At 40.7% G+C, this 17,800-nt stretch overlaps 1 protein-coding gene across 3 annotated transcripts in view; it reads right to left on the bottom strand.

The window, feature by feature from the left end:
* lpin2 (lipin 2) overlaps positions 1 to 12,807 on the bottom strand; it is a 125,187-nt gene extending 112,380 nt beyond the window's left edge. For all 3 annotated transcript variants that reach the window (XM_068031702.1, XM_068031701.1, XM_068031703.1), the window contains exon 1: positions 12,679 to 12,807. The gene's annotated coding sequence lies outside the window, so the exon portion shown is untranslated. The remainder of the gene's footprint in view (positions 1 to 12,678) is intronic.
* Between the last annotated feature and the right edge of the window lie 4,993 nt (positions 12,808 to 17,800).

Here is a 17,800-nt window from a genome sequence, read left to right as displayed (position 1 = left end):
GGATAGGATGTTTCCTCTGGCTGGTCAGTCTAGTCTTTGGTGTTTTTGCGACTGGAGGGCTGTTCCCAGTGGCATTCCACAGGGCTCAGTACTGGATCCCCTGCTTTTTATGGTACATATTAACGATTTGGATGTAAATCTGGAAGGCATAAACAAGGTTTGCAGACGACAGAAAAATTGGCTGTGCAGTAGATAGCGAGGATAGCTGTAGGATGGTCTGGTCAGATGGGCAGGAAAGTGGCAAATGGAATTCAACCTGGAGAAGTGCGAGGTGATGTATTTAGGGAGATCAAACAAGGCAAAGGAATACACGATTAATGGGAAAATACTGAGAGGTGTACAGGAAGTGAGGAACCTTGGAGTAAATGGCCACAGATTCCTGAAGGTAGCAGGACAGGTCAATAAGGTGGTTAAGGAGGCATATGGAATCCTTTCCTTTATTAGACAAGGTATAGAATATAAGAGCAGGGAGGTTATGCTGGAACAGTATAAAATCATTGGTTAGGCCACAACTTGAGTACTGTGTGCAGTTCTGGTTACCTCATTACAGAAAGGATGTAATTGCACGAGAGAGTACAGAGGAGATTTATGAGGATGCTGCCGGGGCTGGAAAAATGCAGCTATGAGGAAAGACTGGATAGGCTGGGGTTATTCTCCTCAGACCAGAGAAGGCTGAGGGGAGATTTGATCGAAATGTACAAAATTGAGGGGCCTGGATAGAGTGGAGGTGAAGGGTCTATTCACCTTAGCAGAGAGCTCAGTGACAAAAGGGCACAGATTTGAAGTTGATTGGTAGAAAAATTAGAGGGGAGATGAGGAAAAGTTTTTTCACTCAGAGGCTGGTGAGAGGTCTGGAACACACTGTCTGAAATGGTAGTTGAGGCAGAAACCCCCAACTCATTCAAAAGGAGTCTGGATATGCACCTCAAGTGCCATAATCTGCAGGGCTGCAGACCAAATGCCGGAAGGTGGGATTAGAAAGGGTGGATTGTTATACCGCCGGCACAGACACAATGGTCCAAGTGGCCTCTTTCTGTGCCTTAAACTTTCTATGATTCTAACCAGGGGACACAGTCTCAGAATAAGGGGCAGGCCATTCAAGACTGAGATGAAGGGGAATTTCTTCACTCAGAGTGGTGAATCTTTGGTATTCTCTATCCCAGAGGGCTATAGAAGCTCAATTATTGAGCATATTCAAGATAGAAATCAATAGACTTCTGGATACTGAAGACATCAAGGGATATGGGATAGTGGGAAAAAAATGGCATCAAGGTAGATGACCAACCATGATCTGTTTAAATGGTGGAGCAGGCTCGAGGGGCCAAATGGCCTGCTCTGATTTTCTAAGTTGCTATGGGATTTGTTTCAACCCATATGCAGCCCAACGTAACAAGACATGCAAAATGTATGATGGAAAATCACAAAGCTGTGAAGGCATGTTTTGCCAGAGAACAGAATGATTTCTAGGCTGGTTACATTTCATTTTACCTCTTTTGGCACACAGAATGTCACAGCTAGCTCATAACATTGTGTCCCTCACTCTCCATGTTTTATGTCATTTACGTTGACGTAAAATTTCTTTTGTGCCATACATCAGGTTAGATAGCAGGATGCCTACTGCAGGCAGGCAGAGATGATTTTTATCTTATCCAGGAGTGAAACAATGGTATTTTAGACCATTGTGCTATCAAGGGTGTGTAACTCAGCCTGCAGAATAGAATTTTAAAAACGCCATACGTATAAAAAAAATGACATAAATACAGAGTATAACCAGAAAAGACACTTACAAGTTTACGTCTCAACTCATTACCTTTTACAAAGCTTTACAGATCACAAATTCTGCTAAATATATTTTAAAATAATGAGAACCTTCAGCCTAAACACATTTATGTGTGTCCAAATACATGGCTTTAGTACTGTACAGCAAGAACTGTGCAGTGACTCAAGTTGACAGATGTGCTGCAGACTGGGCATGTAATCATATGAAGCAGAGCTAGAGGCCAATCTATGAGGGACAAGGAGGTTTGTCCAAGATCGTATATTCAATGACAGTGTCTTGTCAAGAGTTTAAAATTAGTAGGAGCCAAAATGGTTTTCAGATCAGCAACTAAATTTAATTCTGAATAAATAGGAGGTTTAAAAAAATCCTGTAAACATATGCAACCCCATCTTACTCAGGAACTGGACAAAACATAGTCTATCCTCTCAAAACCTGCATTATCTTTTGAAATATCAAGAAAAATGACAAGACTGTTGCAATATTTTAATGAATTTTCACATAACAACACTTCATTTTTATCACTAGAGGTTTAATTTTTTTAAATGCTTTCAGAAGAGAAAATTGAAACATTGGAGAATGTTCTGAATATGCAAGTACAGAATGGGCATGATTATAGAAGAAAAGCAAAACACACCCATTCGTCTGTCCATCCTCTGTTCCACTTCACATTTAAATTAACTTTCACTTCTTACTTTCATGCTAAGCAACCACACACTGGCTACTCTGTGTTCGTGGCAAACAGGCTGCAGCCTTCTTCACGACTTGCAGCATCAATAATTTTCCATTTGCAAATCAGCAAGTAGAAACCATGCATGCATAGACAGAGACCAAAGCAACTGGGGTCTTTTGTTAGTACAGTTATGGAAAGGCATTTTTCTGGGTAGGAATACTTGAATTCCTTTACAATGAACAATCCTTAATGTTGACTCCCCAAACTCTGCTTCCCATCATTGACCAATGCTTGTCTTTCAAAGAAGTAGTATTGAAAACTGGATGATAAAATATACATAACACAAGAAATATGAGGACTAGGCCATTTGGCCCCTCGAGCGTGCTTTGCCATTCAATAAGACCATAGCCAATCTGATTATGGCCTCAACTCCACTTTCCTGCCTGCCCCCACAACCCTAGATCAAAAATCTGTCAAACTCAGCCTTGAATATATTCAATGACCCAGCCTTCACTGCTCTCTGGAAACAGAATTTCAAAGGTTAAAAGACTCAGAAGAAAATCCTCATCTCAGTCTTCAAAGGGAGACCAATTAATTTGAAAGGTTGCCCCCTAGTTCCAGATTCCCCCAAGGGGGGAAACATCCTCTCACCATCTACCCTGTCAAGCCCCCTTAGAATTGTATGTTTCAATAAGATCAACTCTTATTCTTCTGAACTCCAAATGAGAATAGGGTCAACTTGCTTAATTTTTCCTCATTAGGCAACCCCTTCATCCCAGAAATCAAACTAGTGAACTTCTCCAAACTGCCTTAAACTGTACGCAGTACTCCAAGTGTGGTCTCACCAATGCCATGTACAGGTGTAGCAAGACTTCCCTACTTTTATACTCCATCTCCCTTGCAATAAATGCCAACATTCCATTTGCCTTTGCTTTGGTTGTATCGGCATCACAGACTACACATCCATATTCAGACAAAAGGAGCAGAGCAAAGAGGCAGGTCCTCAAGTCTACCTCAGCCGAAACAGGAATTGAACCCACACTGTTGACATTATTCTGAACTACACACTAATCTAAAAGCAAAATACTGCGGATGCTGGAAATCTGAAACAAAAACAAGAAATGCTGGATTCACTCAGCAGGTCTGGCAGCATCTGTGGAAAGAGAAGCAGAGTTAACGTTTCGGGTCAGTGACCCTTCTTCGGAACACACTAATCACCTAGCTAACTGAGCTAGGAGGCCCCTGCATACTAACTTTTAGTGATTCATGTACAAGGACACCCAGATCCTTCTGTACCGCAGCATTCTGCAGTCTTCAAGTTAAATTATGGCTGCTATCCCAACAAATCGAAACACATCCTATAACTTATAAGTTCAATTTAATTCCAAAGACACTATTTGGGAAATGAGTGAAAAACAAATGTGTCATTTAGAAACAGAACAACAGAGCCTATTATGGTGGATTTAGTTTTTCATTTTGATGCCATTAACTGCATAATTGGGCTGGTTTGGCAATCAAGCTACGCAATTGACCATTGATGATGTCTAAATTAAACTAAATCAGTGATTAACAGTTTGTACAGTGCATAAATGAAAAAAGTCTGAAGGTTATTGTTCATGGCACTTCTCTAGAAAGGAAGGCTACACCTGCTTATGGTACGTTGAAGAGCAGCATTTTATACTGGAAAGCCTTAAACTTCAGAGCCTGATTTCAAGTAACTTGGTCAGTAACAAATATTCCTGCTCACAACTAATCACTAACTAGAATAAGCTGACCTTTTATGCAATCACGTAGCCTCGCATTGACTTTTGTAACAGCAAAGGATATTATTCAGTGCTGTTTTGTTTGGGGACTCGGCTATATATCTTCCAGGTAACAGAACAGATAAATCATGCACAGTTAGTATGGTATTAAAGTAGATAATATGACATTTCAAAATGTAAACATTGTACATCAAGCCTTAATAAAACAGAAGTACCTTCAGTTTCAACTGGGAGATCCAGTGGATGCCAGTACACACAAGAATCAAAAAAAGACAGGAAACTTGCTATCGCTATAATACCAATTTCTAAACACGTGCGCTGTATGTGCCATTTAAAAAAAGAAACCTCCAATTAATTGTCAGCAGTAAAGTCATATGGCAAATTCAGATGTATTTCTTTAATTTTACTTTTACAGAGTATTAGCATAAAAGAACTTGTTTTTACAAACTACCTTTAACAAACTCAGGATGTCCCAAACTGCTTCAAAATCAAATGAGTACTTCTGAAATGTAGTCACTTATTACATGAAAATATGTAGTCTTGAATAGTAAAAAAAAAATTTCTCCATTCGAACTAAAATGAGATACAATAAAAGGTGAACCGTAAACTATATGCCCTTTCAGCAGGTTTATAAATTTCCACAAAATTAAAAAGTCAAAATGGTCAAATTGGGTCCAGTTTCCAAATGCTTGAATAATGTTCTTCAAAACGCTGATTGTTTTAAGAACAGCAAGTGGCAGGATTTGTAACATGGTCAAACTGGAACGTGCCCTTTTTCAAACTAACCAAGTTAGCAATGAAAGTATACATAAGTTTCTGTTAAAATCCAATTAAATCTCAATTTAATTAGGCAACCAGTCATGTTTGGGCATATTGAGTGAAATTTCCAGCTTGCCAAGTATCAAAAGAATTCCAAAATGACCATCCTTCATATGTTGAGCCTCGACAGCAAGATTCAACAAAGCATTAAGAGCGGCAAAAATCTCAGTTCAATCCAAGGTCAATTCTATCTTCAAGCCTCAGTACACAATTTACCAGCAAGAGTCACTAGACAGCAATCAGGACCAGAAACATTAACAAATTCTTCCCCCAAGATGATCAACTGAAGCACTGCTGGCAAAATCAGTTATACCACACCATTCAGCGCATTTAATACAAGGCTACTGAGGTGACACAGTAATGTCAATGTGAGAAGGTTAACAGGTGGGTGCACAATGAAGTATTATGCATTTTTTTATAAAAGCAAACACCATGTCCAGCGTGATGCCACTACCAAACGCATTTTCCCCTCCCTGTCAGCATTCCAAAGGGATTGTTCCCTCTGTGACACCCTGTTCCACTCATCCATTACCCCCAACACCTCAACCCTTTCCTATGCAATCGCAGGTGGTGTTATACCTGCCCTTTTACCTCCTCTCTCCTCACTATCCAAGGCCCCAAACACTCCTTTCAGGAGAAGCAGCGATTTACTTTTACATCTTTCAATTTAGTACACTGTATTCTCTGCTCACAATGTGGTCTCCTCTACACTGGGGAGAGCAACGCAGATTAGGTGACTGCTTTGCATAACACCGCCATTCAGTCTGAAAGCATGACCCCGAGCTTCCGGTTGCTTGCCATTTCAACACCACCCCCCCCTGCTCTCATGCCCACATATCTGTCCTGGGCTTGCTGCAGTGTTCCAGTGAACATCAATTCAAGCTCGAGGAACAGCAGCTCGTTTATCGATTCAGCACACTACAGCCTGCCAGACTGAATACTGAGCTCAATCATTTCAGAGCATGACAGGCTCCCCTTTTTATTTTTAGTTAATTTTTCTTTTTGTTTATTTTATTTTAATTTATTACTCTTTTTTTTTTAAATCATGTGCATGCCCACTGTTTTTTTCCCCCCACGTTTGTGCTTTGGCCCAGGGCTGTTCATTTTTCTGTCAATTAACACTCCCTCTGCACTAACGCTTTGTCTTTCAGCACACCATTAACAGACTGTTTGCCTTTGCTCCATGACCTTCTGATCAGTTATTCTCTGTGACCCTCTGTCCCATCAATACCTTGCCTTTTTTTATCTCTTGCCCCACCCCCACTTTATTTACTTAAAACCTATTACATTTCTAACCCTTGCCAGTTCTGATGAAAAGTCACTGACCTGAAACGTTAACTCTGCTTCTCTCTCCACAGATGCTGCCAGACCTACTGAGTGGTTCCAGCATTTCTTGTTTTTATGCATTTTTTTTAGTGTTTGAAACTAACCCAATAAAACATCTTGATTGGCTCGTCAAATTCTGGTAACTTGCCTCATGTCCATTCTCCATGTGCCAGCTTGTGGATTTTGGCAGACTAAATAGCAAAGACAAATCTGATCCTGTCTTCACTCAACATGATAATTTGAAGTAACACTAATTTTAACAATTACTAGCAAATGTAGTAACTTTTAGATAATTGTATTTGACTCCAACAATTTAGTTGATGTAGCCAAGTAGTGCAGGACAGAAAACTGCAAATTTGATTATTGAATCATGCTCTCTTAGCTCACCTCAAGCACAGTCTTGGCCAATGAAGGAGAAACTGTCAGGATTCCAGCTCTTGATTGCTATCCAGTGATCCCTGTTGAAAAGGATGCTTGCGTGGAAAGGATTAAATATCCAACAGTACAAACAAGGTTGGTAGTCCCATTAAGCTGGAAATACACAAAATTACTTTCTTCCTCTAATCCACTAGACAACACCCAGTGCTTAGTACAATGAACATGACTCCTTTTAATCGAAGTTTGGAAAACTTCACTGCCTAATCTAGCAGTCCTGGAAGTGTCAGATTTTCTAATATTGTTCTTGTTCCCAAAAACCTCGCCACAATCCCAAGGCCTTAGTTACTGGGCCTTAAAAAAAAAATTGCAAATTTTAAATGAATTCCATCTAGCAGCATCTTAGAATTTATTGGAAAATTTCAACAATTTCAGCTTGCTACAAGTACTATTTCCAAGATTTCAAAGCCAGCATATAATTCCCCAACCAATTTCTCTCTATGCCAGCATCTCTACCATCAACTCTTTCAAAGCTTAAACCTATTTTGTGCTTGCAGGAAACTGATTTTCTATTTCAAGTATGTTTGAAAGGAAGTCACGTTCAATTCCTATATAGGTCTGCAACAAAATGGAAAAGATAAATTCCACTTCTGTTTAAATGCTTATGTATCAGAGAGTCATACAGCACAGAAACAGGCCCTTCGTGTCTGTGGCGGCCATCAAGCACCCTACCTATTCTAATCCCATTATCCTAAAGGAAAATGACAAGAAATATGGGCAAAGTGCACAACTGCTTGTATAAAACATATGCAAAGACTAATTTTCTGCTGGTCTCATGAAAGCAATATTTTTTCTAATTCTGCAATTGAGCATGAAGAAATGTGTCAAGAAAACCCTATATGCCAAATGAGAAATATTAATTCATTGGTTGGAAACTTGCATTAGACGTTTAATGGAAAAATGCTTACAGTTCACTTTTTAAAAACTGGCAGCCAAAATGGCCAGCACAATTTGCATCTGAAATACCAGCAGATCAAATTGGATACAAACGTCTAACAAGAAGCCCAGTCAGGATAATGCTGTGGCTAAATGAGATTATCCAGATCACCCTCATTAGCGGGACATTCAAAGCTATCTTGAGGCATTCATAAGTGGAGACATCCCTCCAGCGGCTAAACACTGACAGTACCAGAGGTTTTGAGTTTTAGGCTTTGGACCTTATTAAAAACAAAGGGGATTGAGAACCACGTGACTGCCCACCTCTGAAAACAAAAGAGAATTTTGTTCTACAGACAAGACACAGCAGTAACTGAGACCGTAGCAGCAGAGAAAGCTGTTCACCTCCCATTCTTTCTCCCCTCAGAAAATATCAAGTTCAAAAACCATCTGTGACTGTGAACCTTTCAAGCCTAGACTGCTACAGCCAGAGACCAGAGGAAGAGAGCCACCACAAGTCTGCCTTCAAGAAAACTGAGCAAAGCAGGCCAGCCACAAAGTGCACTTTGACCAGCCAAGAACTTCAAAAATACAACTTCAGCCAGAACACCAACAAATCATCCAACCTCACTGACTGTGTATTTAACTTTTATTTATTCTGGACTCTAATCCAACCAAAAAAACCTACTTTCCACTTTGTAATCTATATGTGCGAGATTCTTGTGAGAATGTGTGAGTAAATGCCTAGCTTTTTTATTATTTTAGATCAGGTTTAGCTCAAGTATAATAAACTCACCTCTTGTTTAAATTCAAGAAAACCTGTCCAATTGGTTCTTTCACGATCGTATTAAAGGAAAAAGGTAAAACACTCACTGAGGTGGTAAGCACGACCACTGTTTAAAAAGGAACAAACACTGCTGCGGTCAAATAAGAGGAAAGGCAAGAAAGGTGACTGAGGCCCCCCTCCTCACCTGGCCGTAACAAATGCCTTAATTCTCAATGCTCCTGGAACAAAGTGACTGCAGCTCATCCATTATTCGACTGCATGTATTCGATCCTAGGATTTAACTTTTATTTTAGCCTAAAAATATACTTGCAAGGCCCTACTTTAATCGATTTAAATCCCCTGATCTAGAAAAACTAAATTAACAACATTCGGATATCTGCAGTACAAATAACAAGTTTACAATCTGTATTCACTTCAGCAACTTGTTAAAGTTAGACCGAATGTGAAATGTATTACAGACTCGAAAGGGATGTGCAACGTCAGGAATCCCCTTTCAATGATTTTTTTTTTAATTCATTCATAGGATGTGGGTGTCGCTGGTTAGACCAGCATTTATTGCCCATCCCTAATTACCTTTGAGAAGGTGGTGGTGGTGAGCTACCTTCTTGAACTGCTGCAGTCCATGTGGTGTAGGTACACCTACGGCACTGTTAGGAAGGGAGTTCCAGGATTTTGATCCAGCGACAGTGAAGGAACGGCAATATAGTTCCAAGTCAGGATGGTGTGTGACTTGGAAGGGAACTTGCAGGTGGTGGTGTTCCCATGCATTTGCTGCCCTTGTCCTTCTACATGGTAGAGGTCATGGGTTTGGAAGGTGCTGTCTAAGGAACCTTGGTGCATTGCTGCAGTGCAGCTTGTAGATGGTACGCACTGCTGCCACTGTGCGCCAGTGGTGGAGGGAGTGAATGTTTGTAGATGGGGTGCCAATCAAGCAGGCTACTTTGTCCTGGATGGTGTCGAGCTTCCTGAGTGTTGTTGGAGCTGCACTCATCCAGGCACGTGGAGAGTATTCCATCACACTCCTGACTTGTGCCTCGTAAATGGTGGACAGGCTTTGGGGAGTCAGGAGGTGAGCTAGTCGCCACAGGATTTCTGGCCTCTGACCTGCCACAGTATTTATATGGCTACTCCAGTTCTGTTTCTAGTCAATGTTAACCCCCAGAATGTTGATAGTGGGGGATTCAGCAATTGTAATGACATTGAATGTCAAGGGGAGATGGCATCTGAACCTTAGTGACCACCGAGACCAACAGTCCATGTCCTCAACCAGTAAGATTCAAGGATTGAGAAAGAGACAGGAAGGATGATGGAGAGGGAAGGTGGATTCGATGTGAAATCAGGTACAGATGGCAAATTAAACAGGGAAAGAAAGATTGGATTGAGAGACAGAGGAAAAGAACGAACATTTTAAAAGTTAGAATTTTTAAAATCTCCAAGAAGAATTTATTACCTGCAGCAATGAGACTCAGTTTAAATTGTTCCCTTTCTGGGGGCAGAGAGGTTGATTGGCATTCAACAACAATTATCAAGTCTTTAAATGGGTAAATACACTGTTAATTATGACCTCGAATTTTCTATGGCGAATTACATTTAATGGATAATTAATGTGCAAGTCCAACAAGTTCTTACAAATAACATGGAGGCTAAAAGTAAGACTCCACTTCTGAGGTGGACATTGGAGTTGAGTAAATCAGCCAGCAAGTTTGGAGATTTATAACTCAGTATATCTCCTCTTACCCTGAAATTTGCATATTAATAACAGTGGGTATCATGAACTCAGCATTCTTGTCCCAGGAAGATCTGCACATTAAAATTTTGATTTAAAAAGTAGTTCAAAGTAAACAAGAATCTACAAGTCCTAGAGGTGAGGTCTTCAAACGAGAACATAATTGGGGCTGCTCCTCTCAAAAATTTATAATGTAATCAGCCACATAACATCTCTGTATACACTTGCCTATGTTCACACAATCTAAGAGCTTACCCACGAGTCACTGCTTTAACCTCATTTTCTCTATTAAATACTTAAGTCTACCCGCTAGTTCAGATTCTTATTTAGACAGATTACAACATTAACCACAAAAATACTGTGATGTTTTAATCAAGAGGGAACATGGTGGATTTCGTAAATAGATCTCCTAGCTATACTACCCATTTTGTAATTATGCAAAGCAAAAATTATGCATGAATACAAAACATCCAGGACAATTTGACACGTCAAGTTGCTAAACTAACAGCATTTCAAATTCAGAAAGTAGCAAAAGATCATTTCCAAGTCTTACACTATTTCAATCAGAAACCACCTGAAGTATAACTGCAATCAATGTAAAGCAAAACTTAGGGTTCCAGGACGAGCTGCTGGGGAAGTTGTCAGACTTAATTTTACATGGACAGAGGGCAACTATCCCTAATTAGTGGGATGCAAAACTAGCAATTAGACAAACTCCACATCAACCTGATGAGGTATCAACATCTATAACATATCAGCAACCTGATGTCAGAACTGGATTCATTTTTGTGTAAGCTGCTCGCAAGTCACTTATCTGGTTTACAATACATATTATTGTGGCATATGTAAACAGCAAATAAATTTGAAACACCATTCGTAACTGCAAACATTGCAAGCTCACATGGTATTAACACAAATTTATATAGAATGGAACTGAGCAAATAAGCTGTAGATCAACAGAACACAACTCAATATCAGTCAAAACTATTACCAAATAAAAACTGAAAGTGCTGGAAAGACTCGGCAGGTCAGACAGCATCAAACAGAGTTCTTAAGAAAGGTCACAGACCTGAAACGTTAACTTTGCTTCTCCATCTACAGATGCTGCCTGACCTGCTGAGTATTTCCAGCATTTTCTGTTTTTTATTTCAGATTTCCAGCATCTGCAGCATTTTGCTTTGGAAACTATTACCAACTTTGTTGCGAGTCCTTCACACATAAAACACCAAGTAAAAGCCCAGCATATATCAATTCTTAGGAAAATTATATTTGTTTACTAACCCCTCTGGAGGATTTTGACCCATACAATATCAAAAGTAGTTCCTGATCTGAATTTAGGGTTTTCTCCTCCAATTATCTTTGTTTACCCCTCCTCTCCTGGAGAGAGTAAGGAATACTTAAACATAATTCCTTAAGTATAAGCCGACGTTACCTCAATCAGATAGTAATTCTTTAGGTGAACAGCATGTACTGTTGCTGCAAGTCTTTCTAATTGTGATCTTTCATTGAGCCTGCCCACCTGGCATCTGCAAACAAGTACTTTCACCTGGAATTGCTGAAGAGCAATCGATACTACGAATCATGCTGCTTCCAGTCCAGACTGACACACTCGAGACCAACTGGAATGTCCCAGTGTGGCCCCCAGTTGAGAACACGAACTCAGTAGCGAGTGATATTTAATAATAAAAGGATAGTGGAAAAGTCAGATAAGAGATATTTTAAACTCAAGTGTTATAGAAAGAAGGAATGTTATAATTAGTCGAACTGTTTATACAGTAATGGAATCAAGTCAAAAAATACTTGCAAGGATCGTTATCCTAAATATTAAATTTACGGCCATTTAATCGTTGTTTAAAAAAAATATAATTGATGATTGTAGTGTATTCGAGATGATAAAGGCATGTGGCATCTGTTAGACTACTGCCATATTAAAATAAAATATGCTTAATTACATAACTAGCGAAATAAGCAGCGTACTTGTCCAAACGGACCAATGAAGATACAAACATTAATTTGAACAGAAAACACAAGTTAAATTGTATATAACACAATCTTTTTCTGAATACCAAACCATCCACTGAGTAGGTGCCATCTTAGCAAAGCACAGATACGAACCGGCAGAAGTAATAACCAGCATCATTTCACATACATTCACTGAATGCCCCTATTACCACAGAAAGGTTGGAGAGTACAGGCATCCTGAGGCTGACTCTGGATGGGTGAGGTGGCACCCGGCAAAAAGCGCACTGAGGCGGGGGCGGTGGAACAACCAACTAACAAGCCACATAAACGTTCTTTACCCTTCATCTCAAACGCGCTGTTTAAACGATAAAGATAAGCGATTTTAAAGCTATATTAAATCAGAACTACACAAAAAAAAAAGTACAGTGGCGCTGCCAATAGGGTTGGGAAAAGCTGGAGCGATGGGAACCGTTAGCCCAGATAGCATAAGTTTGATCAGTCAAATGGGGAAAAAGGAGGACTCAGATTTCTTACCCTTGGCTGAAGTGAGCCAGCTGAAACTTCTCCGTGCTGCTGGCTTTATTCCCGACTCCAAGCCGCCACTGAAACACAGAAGCGAAAGTGCTACATTAGCTGTCGAACGTTCTATTTCCTGTTCTGGTTCCAATGCTGCCTGCGAGAGCCCGGCCCACGTGACCCGCGGCCGGGGCGCTCCCGCTCCGCCTCCGTGCACGCGCGCTACCACATGCAGCTTGCAGCTTACCAAAACGTTAGTATTCGCCTCGGCTCTCCACAATTTCAGGATGGGGAGAATGAATATTCTAATGCGAAGTCTTTTTTTCTCTCTGTCTTATAAACGTATCCAATATAAAACGATACAATCACGAAGGGTGAGGTATGCTACTTGGCACTGTTCAAATCAAAGACATCCCAATCACCAAAGAAATGAGCCCTTCTCAATAACGGACAAAATACATTGAGTAAAATAGTCCCCTGTCAGGTCTACTTCCTAACATGATGTATGCGACTTTGTCACTTTATTCAGAGGTAGATGTCTTACCTGTAATGGTCGTCCTGCTGGGGATCCAAATCGAATTAAATCCCTATTTCGCCGGCCTCTGTTCGTACCTGTAATTCCTTTTACAACCAGGTTAGTGCCTGCTGTTCTTGCAGCTTCCCTATTTTGCTGCTCCGCTGAGTAAGGGCTGACAGGGGCTCCAAGAAGTTAAGAGAGAACTGCTAAAGTTTCAGAACTTTTGATGGAAGGTAATAGAACTGAAACGTTAACTGCTTCTCTCTCCACAGATGCTGAGTATTTCTAGCACTTTCTGTTTTTATTTCAGATTTCCAGTATCCGTAGTATTTTGCTTTTTATTTAAGAACTTTTAATTATTTGAGCCTGCTAATTTATGGTTGCTTCTGTAAAATTTAATGCTGAATAAATACTATTCGTTTTGAGTCTGAACAATATGCTTTAGCAGGGTAGTGTTCTGTCAATTCCGAGCCATACTATTTCGAATGCATACCTGAGGTTATGATTAATTTTCACCTCTATAGTATTCTATCTCATATACGTTTGTACTGATTAGTTTATTTAGAGCTGCCTGGTGTTACCATATACCTTACTGAAGTAATCTTCTCCGATTTTGTGAGATCAACTCATTTAAGTATTTTTGACTGCTCAGCACAAGCATCCCAAACTCTGGGATGCCTACTCCTGGGATTACACAAGACATGTCTGGGTGATATGTGGGCTAAAATTGTTTAATACTGGATTTAAGGTATAATGCAAACAGTTAAACTGTTTCCCTCTTCTTTTAATTCATTAACCTTTCATTGCATGCATGTGTAAAGAGAAGGACATTAGAATGCTTTCTGATAAATGCTTGCTCTGTTGTATTTTTTTCCAAATGCAAGGACATGCAGCATAGCCAAGGACAGGCTGGTGGGTTTGTTCCTGGTGATAGGTCTCTATGCCATTTCAGCACCAGTGACTCGTCAGTCCATTCTTTGAGCTTCCTAGTGTGGGTCAGAGTCCTCTACAGAAGACTCATCCTCTTCCGAACTGCTTGGAGCCAGTAGGGTTATCTGGGAAGAGGAGACCATCACCTGCACTTACTTGACCTTTTGCCTGGAGAAGCGAGACAACCCACCAACTGCCGGCAGTTTCCTGAGGTCACGGGACTCCTGGCTGGAGATGGACTTGAGTGGTTTGGAGGAGCGTGAGGAGTCAACTGCTCCAGCCCACTGACCTCACCATTGGCTCCAGGAGACCCCCCCCCCCTGTCCCCAGGCCAGCTTGTCCGGGGAAGGAGGAGCATGCTATCCACTCCCATGGTGAGTCTCTACACCCCCAACAGGAGTCTGGTTCTTCTGGGATCCTGCTGCCACTGATTGGCACAAAGGATCTAGGAGAAGCAGGCAAGACTGGAGGGTTCCTGGTACCGTATGATGCAGAGCAGGAGACTCTGCTGAAAACGTCACCAATTTAGGTAAGAAATTCAGAGTTTTCATACTTTTAAAAAAAACTCTCCAACACCGAATCAAAAAATCTACGTATCATTTAACACTCATTAATGAAATATATAATAGCAATTTATATAAATGTGTGCATGATGGTACCAATATTTAGAAGGGTAACTTTGCTTCTCTCTCCACAGATGCTGCCTGACCTGTTGAGTATTTCCAGCACTTTCTGTTTTAATTTTAGAAGGGTATTGTCTTGATGAAAAGTTCAATTGATTTATGTGTAGATACAACACAATAACCTGAATAGCAAACTCAAATAAAAACTTTCATTCATATAGTACCTTTGACACAAAAAAACTTCCCAAGGGATTTCACAAGTGGAAATTGGCAGGGAAAGGGAGCGAACCACAGAGGGGAAAACCAGAAGCTGGCCAAAAAGATGGGTTTTGAGAAGACATTTAAATGAGTCAAGACTAGCAGACGTACAGAGGACTTTAGGGGAAGAGTAAAGCCAATGTCACCAAGGAATCCACCACTGGTGAGGTAAAGGAGGTGAGCCGTATTTAAAAAAAAAATCAATCAGAGGAATGAAGGATGCTGCAGGAGGAAAATAAGACTTGGAAGGCATTATAGAGATAGGGTACAACAAGGCCTTGAAGGAATTTGATCAGAATGAGCAGTTAAAATGTAATATGTTGTGTGACACAGGTTAGTGTAGATCAATAATGGGCCTTAGTGCAGAACAGGACACAAGTTGCTGTTGTTACTGTCAAGTGGGGAGGGTTCGAAAGGTTTCCCTCTTTTCCCTCTCCTTGTTTGACCACAACATGTTTAATTCTTTCTTAAAGTGCATGTACTGGCCAATTCAGTAGGTGTTTGATTACTTAATTGCTCTGATCATAACAAGAACCAATCGGACATGTTTTCTTGAGTCAAAAAAGAGAGGTTAACATAATTGTACCTAAACTGAACTAATAAAATAATGAACAATGTGCCAACTTTCACTCACTCTCTTACACACACAGACACACATACACATACTAGAGGTTTACATACACGCACATAAATAACTTAGAGTGGGGAAAGGTAGATTGATTGAGTTAGAGTCCATAAAAATAAAAATGTATACAGTCTGTGAAGTTTGGTGATTCGGCTGGCTTCTAGCTGAATTCAGTAGTCCTGAAGCTTTTAGTTTGAAGGGATAGGTGACTGGTTTGGTCAGTCTCTTGGAGATAGCGATGTGGATTATTTCCTCCAATGGGGTTTCTGATTGTAGCTGGAGTGTGCAAAGGTGGTCAGTCAGCAAGCAGGATTTGAAAGCATTTAAGCTGGACTAGAGAGAGAGGGGCCCCCACTTAGGGTCTGCTCATGTCAGAGTCCAGTTGCCTCTCCTCTGCTGCAGAGAAAACACCAATTTAAAACCACAGATGGGGAGGGACTTGTCACGTGACAGTCACTCTTATTCAAACATAGCATTTGGCAGTATTTCTGCTTCTTGGTGAGAGAACAGGTAGTTCCTTTAAACTTCCTGGGTCTTGGTTCTTGCTGGGTACTGAGCAGACATTTTGTGTCTCTCCTCACAGTCTGTTGCAATGTAGGAAACAGTATTTTAACTGAGGGGATCATCTTAAGCTGAAAGGATGACTTTGCTGGCAGCTTGTCTTTTAAAAAAAAATATAAATTGAGATCTCCAGTCAGTGGACCAAAGAAAATTATCATTCAGCAAAACACATTGGTGTAACACTGTTTGAACAAGTGGCAGTTTGTGGAGGATGGGAGGGTGTTGGAATGATCAAGTCTAGAGGTGACAAAGAGTGGTTCAGGGTTTCAGTAGTAGAGGGACAGCAATGCTGCATAGGTGGTGTTGGTGATGCTTAGGATATGGGATTTAAAAAAACGCTCGGTATCAAATTGAAAATTCAATCTGTAGTGAGTGGCTGGGAAGTGGATGAAATCAGTGCTTGGAGAAGCATGGATTTGTTAAAAACAAATTGTGCTTGACTATCCCCGTTGAATTAATGGAGAAGATTAATGAAGGTAGTGCAATAAATGCATACATGGACTTACTGCAGGCATTTGATAAAGTATCACATAACAGACTTATTTGGAAAATAGAAGCACTTGTGATTGAAGACACAGTAGTAACTTGGGTAGATAATTGACTAAGGAATAGGAGACAGAGTGTAGTGGTGAATAGATATTTTTCAGATGGCGAGAAGGATGCCTCTTTACAATCCCTTTAGGGACTGTTAACTTTTAAAAACGGTAAGTTGAGTTCCCAGTTATTCCTGAAAGAATTATGCCATAAGATTTCACATTTTAAACAAACTTTACTGTACAAGAGTTAAGCAAAACCATACACTATTAACTTAACACTCCCATTTGGAAGCACTTCTATGTTAAACTTAAAATCTTAACAGGAAGACGTATACTTCAAACTCTAAATCTCAACAGAACACTCCTATTCAACTGTTCGTTCCACCCCAAGTCCGTGTAGAGATGCAGCAGGACCTGGACAATATCCAGGCTTGGGCAGAAAAGTGGCAAGTAACATTCGTGCCATACAAGTGGCGGGCAATGACCATCTCCAACAAGACAGAATCTAACCATCTCCCCTTGACATTCAATGGCATTACCATTGCTGAATCCCCCACTATTAACATCCTGGGGGTTCCCATTGACCAGAAACTGAACAGGAGTAGCCATATAAATACTTTAGCAGGTCAGAGGCTCCCTCTGACTGTCTACCATCTACAAGGCACAAGTCAAGAGTGTGATGGAATACTCTCCATGTGCCTGGACGAGTGCAGTTCCAACAACACTCGAGAAGCTTGATACCATCCAGGGCAAAGCAGCCCACTTGGGTGGCACCCCATCCACAAACATTCACTCCCTCCACCACCGACGCACATTAGCAGCAGTGTGCACCATCTACAAGATGTACTGCAGCAATGCACCAAGGCTCTTTAGAAGGCACCTTCCAAACCTGTGACCTCTACCACCTGGAAGGACAGAGGGAGCAGATGCATGGGAACACCACCACCTGCAAGTTCCCCTCCAAGCCACACACCATCCTGACTTGGAACTATATTGCTGTTCCTTCACTGTCGCTCAGTCAAAATCCTGGAACTCCCTTCCTAACAGCACTGTGGGTGTACCTACCCCACATGGACTGCAGTGGTTCAAG

This window comes from Heterodontus francisci, chromosome 5 (assembly GCF_036365525.1).
Source record: "Heterodontus francisci isolate sHetFra1 chromosome 5, sHetFra1.hap1, whole genome shotgun sequence".
Classification (NCBI taxonomy): domain Eukaryota; kingdom Metazoa; phylum Chordata; class Chondrichthyes; order Heterodontiformes; family Heterodontidae; genus Heterodontus; species Heterodontus francisci.
Note: the sequence above shows the minus strand (reverse complement) of the source record. Positions and strands in the feature narration are given on the sequence as shown.